This window comes from Aythya marila (genome assembly GCF_965140915.1).
Source record: "Aythya marila genome assembly, chromosome: 2".
Taxonomy (NCBI): domain Eukaryota; kingdom Metazoa; phylum Chordata; class Aves; order Anseriformes; family Anatidae; genus Aythya; species Aythya marila.
Window position 1 is genome coordinate 50,169,085 of NC_139043.1, and position 12,445 is coordinate 50,181,529.

At 40.3% G+C, this 12,445-nt stretch overlaps 1 long non-coding RNA gene across 1 annotated transcript in view; it reads right to left on the bottom strand.

Moving 5' to 3' along the window:
• Positions 1-923: 923 nt before the first annotated feature.
• LOC309874369 overlaps positions 924-12,445 on the bottom strand; it is a 254,547-nt gene continuing 243,025 nt past the window's right edge. Inside the window, exon 8 of the long non-coding RNA XR_014316822.1 lies at positions 924-1,197. This is a non-coding gene — a long non-coding RNA (uncharacterized lncRNA). The remainder of the gene's footprint in view (positions 1,198-12,445) is intronic.

Sequence of the window (12,445 nt, forward strand, 5' to 3'; positions counted from 1 at the left end):
GCTGGTCTAGAAGTCATCTGGGATGCATTTATTTTGATTAGATTGATCACATTTCTATTTACAGTATAGAATTTTTCACTATACTGAATACAGCTGTGTTTATAAAGATTTTAAGATGGAGAAAAGGAACCTCCCCCCACACACACACAGTTTCTCTCAGCAGTGCAGAAGATTCAGTGCTTCAAGGTGTTAAACAGAAAGGATCTGCTTTCACATTTCTTAGAATAATTCTGCCTACGTCTGCATTTGCAAAGTGCCATCTCAGTCGGGAAATAGATGTAGAGCTATGGTTGAAAATTAAAGCTGCAATCAAGTCTGACCCATCAAAACAGTAGACTTCCTCTGTAAATTGGTCAGAAATGTCTTTCTTTCATGTCTGTACATGCTCTCACACATATAAGCACACACACACACACACACACACAGAGTGTATGGCTGCTGTTTTCCCTGGGGATATCACTGCAGCCACCTAGTTCATCAGTTCTCTCCCTGACAGCATCAGGAGTGTTCGAGCTACAATTTACAGCCTCTCCATCCATACATTGCTTTCTTAATTATGCCATCCTCTCTGCAATGAGAATGCACAGATCAGACAAACAGCACACAGCATTTCTTCTTCCTCTGCATTTTCACTCGCTCTCTCGCTCTCTCGCTCTTCCTCCCGTGGCTTTGCCTTAACAGGCAGACACAACCAATACCTTATTTATCCATCTCCAGCACAACGCTGAGGTGAAACCTGATTGCGGCTCTGTGGCTTTCCCCATGTTAATCCTCTGGAGCAGCAGAGGCTGGATTCTTGCTGCTGATGCCCTTGTTGAGCACTGGATTACTTTACATCATATTTCTTTAAGCTTTCACCCACCCCATCCTAGATGAACATGCCTCCTTTCCCCCTCCCCAAAAAAACAAAGAAAACCCCGAAACCACCACACAGCACAACCCTTTGCTTCCAGAACCAACAGAAAAAAATGTGGCTTCATCGCTCCTCTTCCTTAGCAATGTGCAGACGAGTGAGTCTCAAGTCAGCCAAGCCAGGGTGAAGCACAGGCAGCGAGACTGCAGCAGCCCCAGCAGCAGCAGAAACAGCAGCAGCCGCCCAGGTAAATGGGGGAAAAAGCAGGCTGTGTTGAGAGTGGCGCAGCGCCGTAGCTGTGAGGAAAGACAATCTCGCTTCTTCCGAATAGTGCAGCTTTATGCCTGCAGGAACGGAGAAAAGGGAAGACCCGGAATTAAAAATAGAAGCCGAAAGAGTTAAGATGAAATAATAATTGTCATAAATGATTGCAACTTTATTTTTTTTCTGGGCTTTGGGGTTTTTCATGGGGGGGGTGTCTTCTCCCCCCCTCTCCCCAAAGTCTCCTTTGTTGCTGGATGTTACTGTCCAAGAGCGCAGAGTCACAAAGGCTCACTCTCCAAAGCGCAGCGAGACCAGCATCACATGAGAAACCACATGACGCACCCAAATCGGATGCTGATGTGGTCCACTATTTCACTCGGGGGGGAAAAAGCTCGACCAAAACATGCCCCTCTCTAGTGGTTAGAAAGAATTTCCCTTTAAAAAAAAAATGCACAAAAAGAAAGAACAAATAAATATCTCTGTCTTCAACACCAATGCTTCAAGAGGCAAGAGAATGCTGTTCCACAGACACTAGCTGGATGGCAGCAATATTACTTCCAGACTACGTTATTCAAAGCTGATTCCACTTAAGTGAATTCCTGAAAAGCATACTCCATGTCTTCATAACATGAAGAAGCTCAGAAAACCAACTCCATTATCATTCCCTGCAATCTGTATCCAAACTTGTGTTCTGAATAATTTATCCGAAACTAATAAGCTGTTTGCCAAGACAACTCCTTTTCTCACTCAGCCCCCCACTCACAATCAACTACAGTGAGAAAATGAGGGGTATTCTTTCATTTCATAACTGGTAATTTTAGCAAATGCACTGTCCCACAAAATAATTAGGAAAAAATGAGCAGTTTTTTTTTTTTCCTCACTTATGGACACAACAGGGCTCTGTCTGGTTTGCATTCAGTGGCTGTGTTTTTTGAATGTTGCTGACTCAAAAGCTTTCAATCCAAGTCAATAAGCAAATGCTCTTTCCTACCAATTCCCACAGAGGTGTTGTGCCACAGCATTAAACATGGTACTATCTGGATACCCTTATCAGTTCTCAAGTAAGAGTATGTAGCTCCACAATGCTGTTCCCTGTCAGGGCACCAAGCAGTTAACATCCTTGGCTGCTTCAACATCTTACCTACAGGAGCATGGAACTGAGGGACTGACTGGTTAGCTTGAGAAACAAAAGTAAAAAAAGCTGACCTTGACGATCGATGGAATTGCTGCTGCGTGAAGTTTTCATCCAACAAACACAGCAGTTTGTAGCTTGTTTTACTCTTAACATTTGTTAAAAAGACAGAGCAGGTGATACAGAGTCCTCCATCCCCTTTGCAAAAGCCAGGCACCACCTTGCGATGCTGTGCTCCCTGGCTCTTCACACTGAAACTGTACTTGGTGTCAGGGAAAAATAAGAAGATAGCTGCACAGATGTTCTGTACAGGATCCCATTGTAAACTCTAAAGTTTATGAGATGGAGATAAAGCACACAATTCCCCAGAAGAGAGAGATGCCTAGCACCCAGGTGGGGAACTGAAATCAGAGCAAAACCCAAGTGCTCTTTTGTGCTGATTTCAACCTTCCCAACTGTTCACGCAATAGCAGATTGCAGAAATTTGCACAAGGGAGTCCAAGCTTGTTCTCATTGGCTCCTATCAGAAAGGGGCTTTTCAATGGGCTGCACCTTGGACTTGCCTAAATTATATAAAATCCAGTTGTAGTGTTTACCTTCAGTGGGAAGCTAGTGTTCAGAAGAGCTTCTGGACTACATATGAAAAAAATCAAAAGATTATCATAGTCATCCAAGGGTATTTTCACAGGTGGTGCAATATCAACACTGTTAAGTCTTTGTTGGAAAATGATAATGGTACACCCAAATTCAGATCGTAGTTATGATACAGAATTTTCAAATACAGCATCAGCTAATGTGGAGAATACAGGCTTCAGATGGTGTTTTCTCAGTCCAAAAGATAAACATTACCAAGGCATGGATTCAGTGGAGCAAAATAAGTATCTTTAGTGCTTTCGACTACAAGATCAGAGGAGCTGTCCTGGTGACCACTCTCATTATTCTTAAACTATAAAACCATTATTACAGTATATCTGTGAATGGTTTCTTGTCCATTCATATTAATTTCTAGGATAGATCCACAGGAGTTCTTGACTTTGCGAGCTCATGATTTTTCCCACTTAGTAGTACCAGTAGTTCATTTATCTATTTTGACTTAGAATCACAGATATATTGGTTAGAGGGGTCCTCTGGAGGTCATACAGAGAACCCTCTGTTTAAGCAGGGCTATCACCAACATTACAACAGGTCACCTGTGACGTTGTCTTGAAAAAACTCAGGGATGGAGATTCTTTAACCTCTCTGGGTAACCTCTTCCAGTGCTAAAACTCCTTCCCTGGGGAAATATTGTACAGAAAAAGAACGTTCTCTCTTTTTCTTACATGCTAGTAAGAAATACTTACTGCTAGTGGGAAATACTGAATTACATACATTTCCTAAATCTAACACTGAAGCAGTGGAAGAGAAGTGAAGAAGTCAAGGAATGAAGAAGCTCTTTTCTTACTCGTTTAATCAAGTTCAGCTCAAATCAGTAGCATTTCCCAATTGCCACCATCTGATGATTGCTTTGATATCTATGTGCTTTCATCTCAAGTATTAACTAAAACAATACTACCCTAATAACAACTCCAATGGTGTTCCATGTGTGCTAGCAATGAGAAAAAACAAAGCGCAAATGAATGTGAAGCCTGACCTACTCTGAGAAGTCAGAACTAAGGTTGAAACAACGCGGTAGCTAGAGGATGCTGCTTCATTCAGAATAAATAGTATAGGATGCATTTTTTTTTTTAAACAGACCTGAAAAAGGGACCCTGCAAAATTCATAAATTTGTCCAGGCTTGTGAAAAAACTCTTCTGAGGGTAGTTGTTGTATTTACCTTTAAATATGAGTTAGAGATACACATCCACATTAGATGCAAATGAAGGGAAAGGGAAAGAAGGAAAAAGACTATTACAAAGACAACAACCACTCATTGTTTCTTTAGAAATATAAGACTGTAGTGGGTTTACGTGGCAAGGTTTTGGTAGCAGGGAGCCATAGGGGTGGTTTCTGTGAGAAAGATCTAGAAGCTTCCCCATGTTTGGGAAGGGCCCCATTGTTTTCCAGATCTGAGCCAATAAGCGATGTTGTTTTGCGCCTCTGTGAGAGCATATTTAAGACAGGGAAAAAAACGCTGCGCCAGACAGCAGCCAGGAGTGAGAAACAGCCTTGCAGGTGCCAAGTCAGTGTAGAAGGAGGGGGAGAGGTGCTCCAGGCGCCGGAGCATAAGTCCCCTGCGTCCTGTGGTGAGGACCATGGTGAAGCAGGATGTCCCCCTGCAGCCCATGGAGTACCATGGTGGAGCAGGGTTCCACGCTGCAGCCCGTGGAGGAGACCACAGTGGAGCAGGTGGCCCTGCACCGACGGAGGCTGCCGCCTGTGGAAGACCCCTGCCGGAGCAGATTCCGGGCCGGACCTGTAGCCCGTGGAGAGGAGCCCACGCAGGAGCAGGTGACCTGGCAGGAGCTGCTGCCCGTAGGGGAGCCAGGTTGGAGCAGTTTTCTCCTGAGGGATGGACCCCGTGGTACGGACCCATATCTGGAGCAGTTCTGGCAGAGCTGCTGCCTGTGGGAAGCCCACGCCGGATCAGTTCATCAAGGACTGCATCCCGTGGGTGGGACCCCACAGCACAGGGGACGAGAGTGACCGAGAAGGAGCAGCAGAGAAGAAGTGCTGTAGACTGACCATAACCCCATTCCCCCGTTCCCCTGTGCCACTCAGGGGGAGGAGGTGGAAGAGGGTGGATGGGGGGGAAGGTGCTTTTGTGTTTTTTTTTCCTTTGTTTTCTCACTTCTCTCGCTTGTTAGTAATGAGCAATAAATCTTACTATCTCCTTATGCCGAGTCTGTTTTGCCCGTTACAATAATTACTGAGTGATTTTCTCATCCTTGTCTCAACCCTTGAGCCCTTTTCACATATTTTCTCCCCATTCCTCTTTGAGGAGGGGGAGTGAGAGAGCGGCTGTGGTGGAGCTCGGCCGCCCACTCGAGCGGAACCACGACAAAGACTTAGATGAAGCACCTTGTGAGATAGTTCTCCAGGCACCAAGAGCTTAAAAACTAATTCTTACACTGAGATTCCTTAATATAAACTCTCCATTAAATTATTTGATAAGAGCATGGGTAACTAACCCTTTCTTTCCTCTTCAAATCTCTAACATAGGTTTTTGGTATGTTCGATACTATTAATAACTGAAGTAACTCATAGGCAGACTAAAGTTACCTAAATGACTCTCTCAGTTGACTTCCACAGTACATTTTCTCTCCTTCCATGCAGTGAGTGAAGAAGACGGAAGATGTCCATATAGAACAGATGAGCATACAAGTGGGAATTACTGGGTGGCACCATTAGCAATTGAGCTCATATGAAAATAACTGGAAGATGTGGAAAGAACTGGGCCTAGTTTGGATGCTGCCCTGGCAAAAGTAATCAATAACATTTTTCCCATCACCAATTTGGTGCCAGTGTTTGAAGATCTGTTCTCAAACATTTGGTCATAAATCATGCTTTGTATTAGAGCAGCTTCGTGCTAGCTTAGCAATACACTAGCTACCTTGGATTTGATGCAACTGTCCACAGGAGACAGGCTTTGGAACAAAAGTCAGCATCAGAGTAGTCTCTAGATCAGCACAAAGAATTGGACCAATATACAGGCAGCCCAAAATGAGAACAATTCACAACTCCTTAAAAACTACTGAATGCTATGGAATAATTTTCAGGTGCTTTTCAGTGAGATTCATTATGCTTCTTCGTATGGTTAATTGTCTGCTTGGTATGGTACTGCCATACAACATTGATCCTTATGAGTCTAAAATGCATTGACTTTCACTGACAATTAAACACCGTATCCCAATTCAGCAAGAGTTGCATTGTTAAAGAGAACAAGAGCTAAAGCCCTTTCAGCACCAGACAGTGTTAGGACTCAAATGAAGAAAGCTACCCAACTGCCTTTAGGGCACCAGCTTTTCCCCTTTGTGAAAAGTCCCTTTTGGGACTGATTTCCTGAAGTCCAAGAAAGCAGAACTTCACATTGGTTAAGCATAGCACTGGCACTGCAAACACTGGACAAAAGTAACAGGACTTAGCATAAACAATAATAATAATAATAATAATAATAATAATAATAATAATAATAATAATAATAATAATAATAATAATTTCTTGTTCATTGTACTCCAAAACTGGCATCACTGTGTGGTACTAAACATTGCCACCCAGGAAGTGGGAACTGAAAAACAGCAGAAAGTTGGAGAAATGCTATAATTTCAGTTGAAACAGAACGCCACTAATAGACAAGTGCATATCAATAAAATGAAGAATTGCTAATTTTGACAGAAAAATATGATCAGTAAATGCTGCAATGAATGGTCCGTTTGAATGCTTGATGATTCTCAGCAAGTATCAGGGCTTGCGGTTTGTTTTCCAGTGACCCTTCACTTCAGAATCTACAGATAGAGAAAGCAATAGCATTAAGCTTGAGGTTTCAGCCCAAAAGCTGGGCAAAAGTTGATATTTCACCGAACCTGAAACCCCAAAGTGAACCTCAAGTGTGTAAACCTCATGGACTCAAACCAAAACAAATACGTTAGCACCACATGAACAAAAACCACAGAGCTGCACAGAGTCTAAGCACTGAGCTGTGATGGCTACTGGCCAAGGCATGAAGTGTCCTTTGCTTTTTGAAGTGCCCTACAACATATTGGTAGACATTTAGTGACCACAGGATATGTCTAGACATACACTGCCATAGCTTGGAGATGTTCAGGTCTACTTTAAGTGAGAGTTCAATTACCAGAAGCAGTTTCTCTACAGTGGACAGAGATCTTAAGGAAGGTAAAATATCCTATAAAAAGTTTTGCATGGCCACAGATAAACTTATTTGGTACTTGATTGGCTTCTTCAAAGCCATTTCCTGATGGCACCTGGAATGCCAATCTAGCTACTGTCTCATACAAAAATAAAAAAATAAAAAAATTTAGTTGTCCATTCAGGAAAAAAAATAGGCATAAGACTACCTTCTGGTAATTTTCAGTAGAATTTGCCAGGATCTGACTAGATAGATCATCACAGTAAATGCATGTAAAAAATAGGGAAATACTTCTGCATTTTCAGCACAGACCTTTATCACAAGAAACTGCTGAAGCGCACACTGAATCTTTTCTCTTACATTCATCTGGAGCCAGATCATTTTATATGAATTAGCTGATTATTCAATACTACTCTCTGAAAATTTTCCCACATTAGTTCTAGGATGTGTGATAGATAGTTTATTGCAATTATCCTACCAGTCATAGATCAGCTATGCCAGATAATAGCACTGACCACATATATTTGTATTTGCCAGTTGTTTAATCATAATATTCCGTTCCCAGTGTGAACACCTGCTATTTCAAAATTGAAATTCACCTACTGAGAATATCGCATATTTTGCCTAAACTTCATGGTTCCACCAGTACTTCCATCAGTAAATTTATCTGGAATACATACAGACAAGAAGCAATAAAATAGTTCCAGATAGAGCTAAAAATGTTTGTTTGTTGTTTTTGTGTTTTTGTTTTGTTTTGTTTTTGTAAGCAAGTGATATTTGCTTAATACCCACCCACATTTGATCATTAGAAGTTTAGAAAATATGTCTAAGAAAGTTAAAGGACTAAGACTGTATCTTAAGCACTGTGCTTTTGGATCACTGTAAACTGTGTGAGGAAGACTTCAGTCCTGGAGGAGAGCAGAAATGTGGAAATTAAGAGCAGAATGTTGATCTAAATGCAGCAAAATTATAACGAACGCTGGATAAAAAAAAAAAAAAAAAAAAAAAAAAAAAATCTGCATTTGTAGAAGCTTTCTAAGGTTAATATTTCCAATAATATTTTGACTTACTAAATACTGTTTCCTACATTTCAGTTAGCCCTGGAGCTAAATGCTACTCACAGTTCAAAAGCAACTGCCATGATGCATATGCCAGCATAAAAGGGGTCAGGCCATAAGATCCTGTGTAGTACTGTAATTATTATAAGGATGTAAAAAGAAAAACAAAATTTGTATAGACAATTTGTAACTGTGTTAAAACAAACAAAACTTGAACACACAACTTACGGGAAAATACTAACACTTTATATAGCTTGCTCTACGTTCAACTTCCATTCTTGTTATTGTTCCCTCCTAATTTCCTGAAAGTGTAAAATAACATTCTTTTGACGTAACTATGGAATATTTAATTGCTACAAAACACATAATTTAACCTACATCACCAAAAATGTGACCACTGAATTGAGCCCCAAGTCTTCCAATAGATTCGTATGCCTTTTGTGCTATGACTTCGATTTGGATTCCAAAACTCAAATGTTGCATTGTTCAGTAAACCTGCACGTACTTCAGGAAGAGAAGTGTCTGAAGACACAAATACCTAACATAAATATCCTAATTCCCTTAAAAAGTCATACAGAAGCTACTGTTGTGTTGATGAAAACAGAACACTATGAAAGATGGTGCAAATGCCAGAAAACAAGCGAGTTGTGTGATATGCCAGTTCCCCGTACAAATAAATATCTAAATCCTAATGTGTTTTACAAACCCAAGAAAAATCTGTGTGATGAAGAGGCCACATGGGGATCAGTCAGAGGTGCACAGACAACTGTTACCAGTCTACGAAGGGCCAGGAGCTGCTCAGTGAATTAATTTGATACCCATATTAAAAATAAATAACCAATTATTTTTATTTTTTCTTAAGATTAAAAATTATACACTACCTAGGGAAAAACACACAGAAACATATTACAACAACTATTTAGTGAAACTTCTGACAAAGCATTTAACATCTGGTCTTGGGCAAGGGACTGGCCTCCTTTTGTTGGCTGCCCAGTTTTAAGTGGGTATTGTACATGTAAAACATTACAGGTTCAAAGTGGAAGAGCTCTTGTTTTTTCACCTGTGAGTGGTTTCAACTTAGACTTCAGCATTACTGTCAGGAAGTCAGTTTTTCCATGCTTGTTACTGTAAACAAAGATTGTATGGCAAATCTCCAAAAGTGATAGGTCAAGGACCAAACTGCAAGAGCGGTAGGCTGCTTCCAGAAACTGAAGACACAGCATCAAAGTGAGAATAACCATTTATTTAAACTGTGTTTGGTATTCTTGTTACTCAGTTGTTTGGGCAGCACAACAAACACATACAAATACACCTTGGAATACATATATATGATCTATATCTATCTGAAACGGTGAGTGAATGGGTAGGAAAAAAAGCCAGCATCATCCTGTATTAACATTGCCTCCCACTCAGTACTTTAATGGCTGCTTATATTTGTCAAACCTTGATCCAAGCTCTGCTTGGTTAAAACCTTTGTAAACTTACAGCAAACCAGCATTAAACACATCTAAGAAGAGTCCTTCTCCCCAGACAATAACATTTCTATTGATGTTTTCTTTGTAAAGCATTAGCACCTCCAAGAGCTGCAGCCCTAACTTAACATTTGAGGGACATGCATCTTGTTTATCAGTATTACTTTTTGCTTCTCCTCAAACATGAACTCAAATTTGCCAATGTTGTAACTTTCTTTTTTTTTTTTTTGTAATCTGAAACTCCTTTAGAAAGCTAAGTATTTTTTTAGTGAACAGGATCCACACCTTTCTGCCTTTGTGTGAGGCTTGTGAGGCCTTCAACATTGCTTAACTATACACACTTTCTAACAGGCATTTTCCTCTCCAGGTTCCCAAGCTGAGGTGCTGCATTAGCAACTGAAGCTGATAGATGCTGTGCCATGTGGCAATATCATATAATGCATCCCAAACTGAATACCCTAAACTGGTGGAGACTCTGCACTACTGTATCTATACTTCAGCCTAGTATCTGTAAAACTGGCATAATACCAGCCATCCATCTCATGGGGATGTTACAAAGATTAATTAAATTGTCGATCAGTAAGATAATGCACACATCAGTTGATGACAAAACACATTTCTCTTTAGAGCTGAGATCTGAGAGTAAAGTATACTAAAAAAAAAAAATAAATAACAAAAGCAGATATATTTAAGCTCACGTAGTAAGCACTTGCTTACATTCTACTGGCTTCAGTACGACATAAGCACATACGCTAATGGTCTTTGCTGATAAAAACTTGTTTTCTGAATCAGGACTACAGTACCCAGAGTACAGATGTTATATTGGCTGAGAAACATAAAAAACTAAGATGCATATTTTTTGTGAAGTGCAGCTATGTTTAATTGTAAACAAATTGTAAGAAACTTTGAGGAGCTCTAAAATAATTATGGCCAAAAGGATGAATATTTTCTGGTCTTATGTTTAATATCAAGAAGACATTGGAAAATGTCTTCTGCACTCAATTTCCATTTAAAAGTTGATTCAATTCCTCTGACTCAGACATCTATAACTAGATTCAGCTTTGGAATATTTGTTTTCTCTCATCATTAACATTATCATCCTGTTTCTAAGCATTTCAGAACATCATAAAACAAAACCTTCTGAATTACAAGCTAAATATGATATAGGAAAACATAATCCACCACTATATAAACCAGAATAGAAAAAAAAAATGCTATTAATCAGATCTGAACCCAACAAACAGGCTCTGCTCTGTTAATATTGGTAAGTACTCCCATGTTAAATAGTAAACATTGCTAAAATACATTTTAACCAAGCTAACCTCTACTGCAGTTTTAACAATAAATTAAGTTGATTACTCACCCATGGTATCAGTCCACATACTTTCCTTATTGCTAATGAAGGCCAACCTTACAGATTTAGCACAGAAGAATTCATTCTATAAACATAAATTCTCTTTAGCTCTGTATATGACAAAATAACCTTCACCTGCAAGCTTATAACAGTGAGGTCTGTGACCGCTGCTAATTAACCTTCTGTTGATAAGCCTGAACAAGGCTTGTAGAGCATAGCATCTGTATAAACAACAGTGCAGGCGAGAAAGCTTTCAACATCCACAGACTCCTTGTGACAGCCTGGCCTCACTGAGCAATGGTAACCTCTGCTCTGCAGTGGTCAACCCCTAACAACACATGTACCAAAACCTAATTGTACTCATAATTTGATTGAAGATAATCATATAGTAAATTCCTGTAAGAATTCAATGAGAACAGTAAAGAGCACCTTTAGTGTGTCATTTGTTTTCTGCATTACTAGTGGCCGTAATTCTCTCATTGCCACAGGTCCTCAATTACAGCTTTCTACCTCCAAACTATAAAGGATGATATCCATGAAAGTAATTTTTATTCCTAAACTATCCCGTCATAATCCAGCTATCTTCACCACACTGCCTAAACAAAAACAAACATTATTTATGCATGTACTTTTCCAATGAAGCATATTTAAGCTACCTACTGCCTTTCCCCTTTAATCCAACAAAACACTTCTTCAGACTTAATTGTTGGATTTGAACTTCATGTATGGCAACATCTGCATACATGTAACACAAATGTCTTTCTGCTTATACTCAAACTGCCAAGCTGTTTTTGCACTACAGTCAGCCTTGATTTCTTCTAAAAGAAAATATCACCCTGTTTCCAACTTGAGATAAAATGAAGGGACATTTTCCAGAACATTTTCCAAACATGAAACTCTTGTTGGAGGTGCTGGAAGGCAAGTACTAAGCCTCTCTCCATCATCTTTGAAAGGTCATGGAGAACAGGGAAGGTGCCTGAGGACTGGAAGAAAGCCTATGTCAGTCTGATCTTCAAAAAGGGCAACAAGGAGGACCCAAGAAACTACAGCACTGTCAGCCCCACCTCCACATCCCTGGAAAGGTGATGGAACTGCCCACCATGAATGTCATTTCTAAGCATGTGGAGAAAAAGAAGCTGATCAAGAGTAGTTAGCATGGATTCACCAAGAAGAAATCACGCTTAACTACTCTGATAGCCTTCTGTGATGGCTATCAGATGGCTGACTGGGTAGGTGAGAGGAGACCAGTGGATGTTGTCTTTCTTCACATCAGCAAGGCTTTTGACTATGTCTCCTACAACATCATAGACAAGCTCAGGGAGTGTGGGTTAGATGAGACAACAGTGAGGTGGATTGAAAACTAGTTGGATAGAGGGTTGTGCTCAGCAGTGCAGTCTACTTGGAGGCTTGTAGCTAGCAAAGTCTCCCAGGGGTCAGTACTGGGTCCAGTCGTGTTCAACTTATTCATCAGTGACCTGGATGATGGAAAAGAGTGCACCCTCAGCAAGTTTGGTGACGACACAAAGCT